Below are 13,183 nucleotides of genomic sequence, written 5' to 3' on the forward strand. Positions count from 1 at the left end.
TGATGGCAACATGTGGAGGCTCACTTAGACTCAAGTTTAGATTGTTTCCGTTGCTTACAACTAAAAGGATTCAGGCTAATTTTACCAACACCATCAGCTTGGACATCATTCTACTTCTCCAACTTTTCATCTTTTTGGTTTTTCAAGACAGTGTTTCTCTGTGTAGCTCTGGCAGTCCTGGAACTCACTTAGAAGACCAGGCTGGCCTTGAACTCACAGAGATCTACCTGTCTCTGCCTCCCGAGCACTCGGATTAAAGGCATGTGCTACCACTACCTGGTCAACTTTTCATCTTCTTAGTACATTTGTTCAACTACTCCCTAGTAGGATACCCCGTCCATACAGGACTCCTTCATCTTCTCCATATTTATAGACTCCTGCTTTTAATCTCTTCCCTCTGTGACTTAAACTTACGGTTCATCATTTCAAAACCATCTTTGCTCCTTTTTGGTAAAATTCATCCCATAATCTTAACTGCTAGCTTTCTCTCTTCCTGACCATGAAGAGTCAAGGAACTGGATAAAAACCACACAAAAGAGATTGATCCCACTCAGGATTCCTGCTCATACCTCCCCTGGACCAATGGTAATCTTGCTGCAAATGCTCTCCAATGAAGACATCAGACCTTTCCCACTGTCCCCAAAGCTTCACTGTTATTATCTCCCACCTTATCAATCATGGATCTTCTTTGTTTTATACCAAATGGAATTGGCAGAGCTGTTGGTAAACATAACTTATTATTTTCTATCTTCTCCTCTCATAATATTTTTTCTTTCTTTCTTTCTTTTTTGAGACAGGGTCTCATTGTGTAACTTAGAAAGACTTTGAATATATAACCTCCCAAGTACTGGAATTACTAGAATTCACTACCAGGTCTAGTTTACCTTTTCTACCTATGTCCTATCTGTTTATCGAAGACTTGAATTTCGACTCCCCTCTTGACTTGTTAGAAATCTGCACTATCAGTTGGCCTTTCTCTGGCCTGTCTCTCCCATCTGCCAATCTCTCCAGATTGGAGAGCTCATGGTTTATCTATCCAATGCTTTCTTTTCATCCTCCTCTATTCTTCTCCACACCGGGACAGGCTAAAGTCAGGAGGAGAGATTCTACAGACTCCCTCAGGCTACAGTCAGGAGGAGAAATTCCACAGACTCCCTCAGACTACAGTCAGGAGGAGAAATTCCACAGACTCCCTCAGGCTACAGTCAGGAGGAGAAATTCCACAGACTCCCTCAGGCTACAGTCTGGAGGAGAGACTCCACAGACTCCCTCAGGCTACAGTCTGGAGGAGAGACTCCACAGACTCCCTCAGGCTACAGTCTGGAGGAGAGACTCCACAGACTCCCTCAGGCTACAGTCTGGAGGAGAGACTCCACAGACTCCCTTGCTCTCTCTCTCTACTTTCAGATCTCCTCTCAGCAGCAGATCTAGAGAGAGAGTACAGTGTGTGATACCTGCTTCTGGAGCTTTCCCCCAAATGTCTTTGCAGTTTGGTTAAGTTTTCTTTGACCCAAGTTATTGCCTTCTCAAGCAGCCAGCTCCTGAATTCTGCTAATTATTCCTTTCATTCACCCTGTGTCTGTGGTGTAGTCACTGGTGAGTGACCGGTTCAGCAGATAGCTCCACACACATGCCCACATGGGTGGCCCTGGTTAAGCCTAGTGGGTCACAAAGTACAAACAAAAACAAAAGGGCATGAAAGAAAGATGGAGACTAGATGGAGGAGGGGAGCTGGTGAGGATAGGAAGAGGACAAAGGAGAGTGGGGAGATAAGTGTGGCCAGAATATTATTTATATACATATATGTGTGCATATGTATATGTATAATATATACACAAAAACTGTCAAAGAATAATTTTGAAAATGCAAGTAAGGAAATCGTTCCATTTATCTTACCCTGGGGTGCTCTACAATCCTTTGTTGGGTCTCTTATTGTTACCATCCTAAGTAGTTTGTCCTAATTTTTTCTTTCTTTTTCTTTATTCAACGTTTCTTTCACATCACGCATCTTGATCCCATTCATTTCCCCATCCCTTTGCATCTGCCCTCTGCCTCTGAACCACCACCACCCCCCAAAATAAAACAAAATTTAAGAGGAAAGAATTAAGAATCATGTCAAAAAAGCTGCAGTGTGACACAGTGAGTCACACAGTAAACCGACTGTCTGTCCTCCTAATTCCAATGTGGACATCTACCTCTACAGAATATGGAATTCTGTGTTAGAATCATAACAGACATTTCATCTGTTTCCTGTTGACTCTCCTGCTCTGATGAATTGTTTGCACCAGCCTATAAATATGCTTAAGCATCCCAGATGCACACATCCATAATCCTTTCCTGTTGTCTATCAGTTTTAGTAGCCTGTACCCTTGGCTACATTCTCGGTCTTATCAAAAGTTGCAACTGTTCCATCTCTGAAATCCTAAATTCCAACATCTGAGCACCATTTCCTAACAAGTGAGTATTTCTCAATTGTGTCAAAGGCAGTGAATACCTGGACACTACTCTACCTTTCTGCCTCCTTTGTTCTTGTTTCCTTCTCTAGGCAGCTTAGAAACCGGAGACACACCCTTGCCATCAATTGTCACCAACTCCATTCTTACATGTGGCAAAAATCCCAACACTATGTCTACCTTTTGCCCCACACTGATAAAGAACCACACATGTTTGCAGGACATGCTGCCACTACTCTTTTAAGATCTCTAACATTAACTTTATTCTTCTCATTTCCCCTCAACAATACGATGTCAAACCTTTTGTTAACAAAAAGAGCATTCTACAACACTTTCTTTGAATTGAAACAGGGCCATCGCACCTGGTAGACAAGAAGTCTATCATTGAGACACACCCCCAATTATCTCAAGTCCTTCACACTCTGTCTCTGAGATATTCTTATCCACTGCCAATGGTCACTAGCATGACCAACCTATACACTGATGCTTACTAAGTGTCAAATGTTATACCTAAACTCTAAATCATTATATCTAATTGACAAGTTTTTTTGACTGCATGTTTGACCAGCAGCCACAATGCAATCCATTCTATATTAAACAATTAGCACTGTCCATTCTATATTCAAGCCCTATTCTTTTATTGAATGGCTCCATTTTCCACTTTCCTAGTCTCTGAAACCCAACTTTCTGAAATAGTCTTATTAATGTAGTAATTTCAATCTATTCATGTATTGCTTCAGTTTTGAGACAAGTTCTCACTATGTGGACCAAGCTGGTCTTAAATTCAGAGAGTTCTACTTGCCTCTGCCTCCCTAGTGCTTTGAAAGCACCTGTTCATTTGATTAAGTCCTTGCTGAATCTGTCTCTTTCTTTGTAGTTCTGAAACTTACTCCCTTTCTATTCCTTCTGACCTCATATTCTCTCTCTCTCTCTCTCTCTCTCTCTCTCTCTCTCTCTCTCCCTCTCTCATCTTGGTTTTGATAGTTTGGTGTCATTTCATTTTTGACAGACTTTAAACTTCAAATCCTCTTGCCTCAGACTCCTCAGTTCTGGGATTACAGGTACACCCCCATGCTGGGCTCCAATTTTATTATTTCTTGCTTACAATATTACACGCTTATAATACTATAATGTTTTAACAGTCTTCTAAGAAAGCTGTTATTTCTCTAATCCACCCCTCTTCCCAACAACAAAAGGATGATTGCAAAGCTAGAGTCTTACACTAGTTCTCTCTTCAGAAACTTCAGCAATCGTACATTGCTTGGAAGGTAGAATCCATACACACATTAGCATCCTCTAAAAATTCCAAATAGTGCAACTTCCTTTGTTTGTAAGGAATAAAAAAAAAAATCTACCTGTAGTAAACTCTGGTGAAAAAGAAAGCATCTTTATTGGAAAGACACTGGAGAAGTGCTGTGGAAGGGTCTGTATGTCAAATTGCTCTGATTGGTCAATAAATAAAACACTGATTGGCCAGTGGCTAGGCAGGAACTATAGGTGGGACTAACAGAGAGGAGAGGAGTCACTGCCAGCCACTGCCATAACAAGCAGCATGTGAAGATGCCGGTAAGCCACAAGCCACGTGGCAAGGTATAGATTTATGGAAATGGATTAATTTAAGCTACAAGAACAGTTAGCAAGAAGCCTGCCACGGCCATACAGTTTGTAAGCAATATAAGTCTCTGTGTTTACTTGGTTGTGTGGCTGTGGGACTGGCGGGTGACAGAGATTTGTCCTGACTGTGGGCCAGGCAGGAAACCTCTAGCTACAGAGAAGTTCATGGAGTTGAAGGGAAAATTGAATAACCAAGTGCTGAGAACCTGAATCAGGAAAGAGACAAAGACACCAGCAGCAGAACGGTCCCCCAGTTATACTGTGCTGATTGTGCACTATCTGGGGTGGCTTTCTCTCTGTGGGGTCCTTGTTAATATGACTCAACTACAAAGAATCTGAGTGTAGATCCCTCACTTCCATTTTCAAATTTCCAGACACAATATATTTATTGGCACAAACAGACTGAATGGTTAATCTCTAGATACATAATGGTGGGGGTGAGCAGGAAATACATGGCACAGATGTGGCAATAAGGAACTCTGCCGGCTGTGTGTAGATATTCTATAGCAACTGGGAATCACTGCAAACAGATTGCAGGTCTCAGAAACTTTTACACTCTGTCCTTTCTGTCTTTCCACTTTCTTTCTCCATCAACCCTTGAATTATGTTTTATTTTGTATGGAATGAATGTTTGGGTCTCCCCCAAATTCATATGTTGAAGGCCTAAACCTCAGTGTGATTGTATTTGGAGATCATTCAAGGTAATTATGGTAAAATGAGGTCATAAGGGTGGAGGAATTTGATGTGATGAGTGGCCTTATAAGAAATGAATTCCCCCACATGCCAGGCGCATCACGTAAGGATGCAATAAGAAAACAGCTGCCCGGAAGCCAAGAAAAGAGCCCTCACCCAAACCCACCATGATGGTTTGATACTAATATAAAACTCTGAACCTACAAAACTGTAAAGATGCACATTTCTATGATTTCGTCAACTTCTGTGGTCTTTAGTTATGGCAGCCAGAGGTGACTAAGCCAATGTACTTCTCCCTGCCATTATGTCCTCTCCCTTTCTATGAACACTCTCCACTGTTAAGAGTCATCTGAAAGATCTAACCCTTCCCTGATGAAGTTAGGTTACTCTCACGTTCTTTACCCACTGACCATAGCTTTCTGAGCTTAGCTTTACAGTTCTTATTCCTTTTTGTAACACCTCATTAACAATCTGTCTCTCCTAACCTGTGGTGTGTGTGTGTGTGTGTGTGTGTGTGTGTGTGTGTGTTATACATGTGAGTCTATGAAAGCGAATAGAGTGGTCAACTCACTGTTGATTCTCAACATGTATTTGTGGAGTGTGGAGTGAGTGACTGAAGGCTATAGCTCCTACTTCCATACTCAATACATTTACCGAAACACTCTTCCACCCGGCATCATGGCACAAGCCTTTAATCCCAGCACTCGGGAGACAGAAGCAGGTGAATCTTTGAGTTCGAGGCCAGCCTGGTCTACAGAGTAAGTTCCAGGACAGCCAGGGCTACACCGAGAAACCCTGTCCCCAAAAAAGGAAAAACATAAAAACAAAAAACAAAAACAAAAACAAAAAATTCCAACCACTCTTCGACCTGTGGTCATTGCGTTGTGACACAGCTGGCTGAATGTCTGACCCTCACTCACGAAATCATGAACACTATAAAGCAGTTATTTTCATCTTTTATTTTTGTATCAACCATGACATGCCCCCCCCCATGCTTTTGCACATGTTAAGGAGACAATAATTCCGTTGCCATTGTTGTCAAAGAAATCAGTACGGTTTTCAAAAAGCAATGCGCTCTAAGCCTTCGTTAACAGATGTTTGGTGTAAAAGAGTATTTGTAGTCCTGGTGCCTCTTGTGTGTATCAAATCACATCTGAAATATTATGTTCAATTCTGGGCAACAACCATGCATTCCTTCCTCCGACAAATGTTTATGGAGTGCCTACACCGAGCCAAGCACCTTTATTCAATGCCAAAGCCTTAGAAATTTAGAAGGCAGGGTTGAATCTTTTTTCTTTTCTTTCTTTAATTTTTTTTTTTTTTTTGCCATTTATCATGAGCATCAAGTCAGGAGACTGTAGGCTTTGTTGCAGAAATGATCTAAAAATGTCAGTAGCTGACCATACCCCATCTTTGCTCCTCTTTTATGCCACACATTCATCATGGATTGTGTCTCTACTCTGCGTGGTCTATGCTCCAGGACCCACTTGGACACTGCTGCTTTTGTGGCAGGGAGGAAGCACAGCCAGCCTGGTTCTTCAAGCTTCTGCTTGGAAACAACATGCATCATTTCTGCTCGCAGTTCAGATGACCACATTTGCACTCCCAGCGAACAGTAAAGTCACCTGCCATCCTACATGAGCCAACCTGCTAAGGTCCCCATTCTATCGTCTTTGAGATAGTAATATCAATGTGGGCATTGAGGATGGAGGTAAGACTACAAACTAATCAATTCTATTGACGGGGATGCAGAGATGGCTCAGTGGGTTCAATGCTTGCTACACATACGTGGATCACCTTCATGGATGTAAAAGGCTGAGCATGGCAATATATGCCTCTAATCTCAGTTCTGAAGGTTGGAAATGTGTGGATGCTGGGGGAGCGGGCCAATCTAGTCCAAATGGCAAAACCCAGGATCATTGAGAGACTCTTTCTCAAAAATAAGAGGGCCTCTACGTACACATACATGAGCAAGTGTCCTCAAACATACATGTGCACACACAGGCATATACCGCACACTCATGTGCATGCAAGCATGCACCACTCCCGTGCGTGCTCACACACTTACACACTGCTTTTGAAAGTTTAAAAATCCTAAGCCAGGAGTGGTGGCACACATCTTTTAGTCCCAGCACTCAGGAGGCAGAGGCAGGCGGATCTCTGTGAGTTTGAGGCCAGCCTGATTTACAGAGCGAGTTCCAGGACAGCCAGGGCTACACAGAGAAACCTTGTCTTGGATAAAACAAAACAAAGCAAAACAAAACAAAAAAGTTTAAAAGTCCTAATAGTCACTACAAGAAGTTGCTGTGGAAAAAAATAAAAACCTCTCTGATCATTTATGAATAAATTATTTCTCTCTTTGAAGTTTTCTTTGAAGACCCACTAAACTGACTGAATTATGCTTTCCAGCATTAGCTTGGTAAGTTTTCTATCTCTACTTTTCAATACTAGGCCAGAATCAGAGAAATAGTTGAACAGATAGATTGGATACAACGTTTGTCGATGGTTTATTATTTGATGTTTTCATGTGAGTGTAGTGGGTAGCCATTCCAGCTTTGATCTGGAAGTTCCAACCCCCATTGAGACTTCGGCAACTGTCACGCCTACAAGGCGGGGCCAAGGGAGGCGCCTGAGGACCCGAGATCTGGATTGGCGGACACGTGCTCGGGTCCGGGACCTTGGACGTTGAAGGTGGGCCAAGCAGAGCTCCAGAGAACACCGCTGGACTGCGATACACCTTCCCCAGACCCCGCGACCTACCTATCCCTTAACTTGTAAGTTACGCCATTAAATAAATCTCCTTTTAACTACGTGGAGTGGCCTTAATAATTTCACCAATATGTGAGGTCCGTTTTCCAAATAAGACCATAAGCATCTGCGTCTGGGACCATGTTTCATAGTTTTTGCATCATTATAAAATAGGACCAGGGCTGCAGACTGGCATGGTGATAGAGTGCTGGCCCAGCTGGTGCAAAGCCCTGAGTAAAGACAGCAGGAAAAAGGAAGGACACTTTCCCACCACTAGAATTTCTTAGTGTTGATGAGGATGTTTAGGAATAATTGAGATGTTGTCATCATTTCCTAACACCCACAGATTTCCTAAGCTTGTAACTTTATTTGCATCTCATTTAATAAAATTACACACTATTTTCTATCAAATAATATCAGAGCAAAAAGCACATTTATCTGAATTTACATGTAAAAAGGTCCGATTTATATGGACACTGGTAATATCACTTCTCAACTGATCCATCTAAAAATAAGTGGAATGTTATTTTATTATTTTTGTTCATTTTTTTCCATTACTTTTCTTAGACTGATTAAAGGGAATTCTATAAATAATGAATTGAAACATCTTTTCATGATATAATTTGTTCTAGTTCTTTTAAATGTTTGGTAACCATGTGAGTTATCATCTGATAACATAATTATGCAATTGGGGGAATTCCAAAGTAAGACTTTGAAATCTGGTCTGTATCTCCTCATTTCACCTCTGAGGAATCCTCCTTTAAAGTGAGACACCAGAGAGGTGTCTGAGAGTCACATGAGTGGCACCTCTGCAGGCTTCTCCCAGCCACACGTCCTGTGCACCATGTGTGCATGGCAACAAGGTTATCTTTCCATAGTGTCTCGTGGTGTGGAAGGTGTCGTTATGTAAGGCTTTGAAGACAGGAGCCTTGCAGCCTAACGGCCTTGGCTGCAGAAGCAGAGAGCTCTCTCTGTGTTTGCTATTTCATTAAAATGGAGTCAATAACAATAACCACTGTGCCGAGTTGACACTGAGACTTACAACAGTGTTTTTTATGCCTCTTGCTTCGGCTTCAGGAAAGGTGGCTGGCTGCTGCTCTGCGTCTTTGCTAAATGTTTTAATTTGGTATTTATTCATGAAGCTCTAAATACCAGGGCCTAGACTACTAAGGGAGAGGGAAGTTGAGGAAAATATATTGCCCCTAAGGGCAAGCACACATATATCCTTTTTGCTCAGAGGGAAAATTTTGATTTGGACTAGATGAGTGATTTATATCCATCCAGATCTAGTTTAATAAATTAGATCTTATTTTGTGTAGATTGGCTCTACATAATCTTAATTTCTGTAGAGAAACAAGCCATATGGAGAAATCATATCAATCAGCTACTCGTTTTTTCTTGTTTGTGTGTACGCATACACGTGTGTATGTTTATGCATATGTGTGTGGGGGTGCATGCGCACATGTCAGTGTGTGGGTCTGGAAGCCAGAGGACAACTTCAGATGGTGTTCTAAAGGCACGGACCTCTATTTCTGAGACAGAGACTATCATCATTGTTGAACTTGCTAAGTAGGGTAGGCTGGCTGGCCAGTGAGTCTCAGGATCCATCTGCTTTCGCCTCCCCAGCAATGGGATTAGAAGAGAGCACTTCTTCTAACCTGGATTCTGGGGATGGAATTCAGGTCCTCATGCTTATGAAACACACGCTTTACTATCTCCCCCAGGTCACTGCTTTTTTAAAAAAATTGAAGTGCTAGGCTCCACCCCAGACATATGAATAACATCTTTTGGATGGTGGGGCTAGAAATCTGTGAAGATTTATTTTTATTTTTTATTTTGGAGACAGGGTCTTTACATGCAGCCCTGGCTAGGCTAGTAGTTACTGTACAGCTTGAGCTATCCTCAAGTTCACAGCCCGTCTCCTTTCTCCTGTTGGGGTTACAGGCATGAACTACCATGGTTGGAAAGACACTGTTTTTAAAGTCCCTTTGTGATTCTGTTTATCTGCCATCTTCTGGAAGTATTGGTAACATTGCAGAGCTGTGGTCTCTGCCCACAGCCAAGAGGGTTACAGCTGGGGGGTTGATCATTCTGGCAGTTGGAAATTGGGTGAGAAGTAGAGCTCTCCCTAACACTGAGACATACCCTGTGCTCTCAAAGACAAGGAAGGATGCAAGGCTGTGGTCACAGAATGCTCATGCAGAGACTTCAGGGATTGCATTGTCCATCATAATAGAGCTACATTCTTACATTCCAGGGTGGGGAATCCCTAAGAGCAATGCTGCCCAAACTGTCCTTTTTGCTCAGGATTGGCTTTCACCCACTCTAGCTGTAATCCATTCTATGGCTTACACTGTATAGCATTTGTCCAACCCTATGGACCTGGTTCCTGGCTGATTCTATCCAGAACCCCTTTTCCTTGAGTGCTTGTGAGCACTGTTGATTCTGTCCAGAACCCCCTTTCACTTGAGAGCTCATAAGCAGTACCTGCCAGAGGAACTTATTTAATAAGAGAAGCCTATGTGTACATAACTCAAATTCTGAAATCCCCTATGATAACACTATTATGTGTGATTGCAATTCTCTGAATTCTTTTAGCTTATTTCCTGCCACCAGAGTGACGAATGCTTTGATATGCTCTTGAATTTCTGTGATGCTCTGCCATGAAGTCCTGGAACTCATCTCACTGACGGTGTTGATCTCAGGGTTAGTTGTAAGTGCTGGGCTGTTCCCAGAAAGAGCGGCCTTCAGCGTACCTCCTGACTTGTGCTTGTCCAGTGAGATATGATAGCATAAGGGCCCCAATTCCTTCCCTATCATGCTGTCATGTTGGGCACGCACAAGGATTTATGTAATTTCAGATTATTACAGGACCTTGTTTTATAGAGTCTAAATGTGTATATACATAAATCTATGTATTTTATAAATGCCTGGATGCGGATACATGTATATATTTGTGTGACTTTAAGACATTAGTATTTCACTGCTTTCATGTCTCAAAGAACTATATTGTGACCATTTCTTTAGGTAATAGTCACAACAACAAACTGATCACCTACAAAGATACACTTAGCCTTTGAAAAGATGGGATGATTTTACACAACAGGAAGTTATTACTCATCCAGGGAAGGAAGCTCCTACAAGTTCAAGATTGAGCAACAGGATGGCCCAGAAGGATGGGAAAGAATAGCAGTGTGCTTCACTTAGTGATGGGCAGTTCTGACCCATCCTCTCAGGTGTAGAAGAGGAATGGGCTGAGCTGTAGTTTGTTAGTGATGGGCAGTTCTGACCCATCCTCTCAGGTGTAGAAGAGGAATGGGCTAAGCTGTAGTTTGAAGCTGTCATAAAAGAGTCAGGGTAGGCTCTATGATGACAGGGTATTCACTACTCTGACTGCCGGGGTAAGCCAGCTCAGGCACCCTCTCCACTATTGCTAGTAGTCTAAGCTGGGGTCATCCTTGTGGATTCCTAGGAACTTCCTTATCCCCATGATGTCTCCCTCTATCAAGATATCTCTTTCATTGCTCTCCCACTCCGTCCCTGTTCTAGCTCGACCATCCCATTCCCTTATGTCCTCATCCCTCATCTCCTACCCTCTATTGCTCCCCCTCACCCCCAGTTTGCTCAGGAGATATCATCTATTTCCCCTTCCCAGGGTGATCCATGCATGCCTTTTACGGTCTTCCTTGTTATCTAGCTTCCAGTAACTGATGGAAGCAGATGCAGAGATCCACAGCCAAGCACCAGGCCAAGCTCCAGGAGTCCAGTTAAAGAGAAGGAAGAGGGATTCTATGAACAAGGGGCATCAAGATCATGATGGGAAAACCTACAGAGACAACTGAACCAAACTAGTGGGAACTCATGAAACTTAGAACAACAGCTGTGGAGCCTGCATGCGACTGGACTAGGCCCTCTGCATAAGCAAGACAGTTGTGTAGCTTGGTCTGTTTGAGGGGCCCCTGGCAGTGGGACCAGGATCTATCCCTGGTGCATGAGCTGGCTTTTTGAAGCCCATTACTTATCCTGGGACACCTTGCACAGCCTTGATGCAGGGGGAGGGGCTTGGACCTGCCTCAGCTGATTGTACCTGGCTTTTTGGACTCCCCATGGGAGAACTTATCTTTTCAGAGGAGGAGATGAGGGGTGGGTTGGGGAGAAAAGCTGTGGGGGCAGCGGGAGGAGGGATGACAGGGAGACCTGTGGTTGGTATGTAAAATGAATAAAAAATTTCCTAATAAAGAAAAAAAAGAGTTGGGGTAAGCTCTGGGCATTCTTTATCTCCTAGAAATGACCTCCCTTCCTACTAGTACCCCTTACCATCCACTTCTTTTCTTTTATTCTTAATTTCCTTAACTTCAGGCCAAAATTCTTCTGTATTTCTTTTGTGAGTGGTGAATAAACATATTTGGTGCAATTAAAGCATTAAATCTCTTATTGTTTTCTTTAGACAATGTCTCATGTATCACAGGCTACCCTCAAACTTGCTGCATTTAGCCAAGCACAACCTTGAACTTCCAGTCTTTGTACCTTTACCTCCCAAGCACTGGAATCACCTGTGTGTACCATGACACCTGGTTTACAAGGCCAAACCCAGGGCTTTGTGCATGCCAGGCGAGCATTTAACATACTGCACTACACCCCAGCACTAAATTTCTCTAATTTCTCGATGGCAGATTCCATGAGTCTACCACGCCCATGGTGGCTAGATAGTATGCCTACGAGAAAGAATAATAAGAAACAATGATCAAGAGTTCCAGAAGTCCCTCCCACCACACAGGCAACCATTCGCTTCCTCTACTTGTCGCTTGAGCTCCTTTTCAGCTGAAGAGATTTTTTAAAAAGATTTACTTGTTTATGAATATGAGTGCTCTATTTGCATGTATGCCTGCATGACAGAAGAGGGCCTTAGATCCCATTATAGGTGGTTGTGAGCCACCATGTAGTTGCTGGGAATTGAACTTGGGGACTCCAGAAGAGCAGCCAGTGCTCTTAACCTCTGAGCTATCTCCCCAGCCCTCAACTGAAGAGTTGGGTTTTTTTTGTTTGGTTTTTGTTTGTTTGTTTGTTTGTTTTCTGTGAAAAGTTTCCTTGGGAAGTATTGTGCTAGGCTGAGAGGGAAATACAGTACTGTCAACAGCTCCTGGCTTCTAGGTTGCTGTTCATTTGCTGGAGAAGCAAGCCAGACCACCACTACTACCCCCACCCCCCCAAAAAAAAAGAAATAAAGAAAAACAAACAAAACAAAAAGCACCACTGAACAAAATGCTGAGTGAAACTGAACTGTAAAAAACTACCAGTGTAACAAACACCGAGAGGTGGAAAGAGGAGCCAGAATTGAGTCTAACGAGGCAATACCAGACGAAAAGAGTTTCTAATGGGAAAGTGGTAACCATTTTATTTAACGACAGAGTAAAAGCAGCGACAGACACGGAAGAAGTGATGGGGATTTGCTGGATTAACACGTGAGGGCCAAACTTAAGCAAAGGCCAAAGACTGCGGACGTGCAGGGGCAGTCTAACAATGACATCTAATAGCGGCCTGTGGCCAGGATAGATGGTGGAGGTGGTACCAAGATGCCATGGAACACAGCTGGAACCCTAACCATAACCCCAAAGAGCAATGCTTAGCAAATACCCTACAGGGTGAATGAAAGATCCTGAAGGCAAACCTCCCTC

The sequence above is a fragment of the Peromyscus eremicus genome, chromosome 6 (genome assembly GCF_949786415.1).
Source record: "Peromyscus eremicus chromosome 6, PerEre_H2_v1, whole genome shotgun sequence".
NCBI classification, from domain to species: Eukaryota; Metazoa; Chordata; class Mammalia; order Rodentia; family Cricetidae; genus Peromyscus; species Peromyscus eremicus.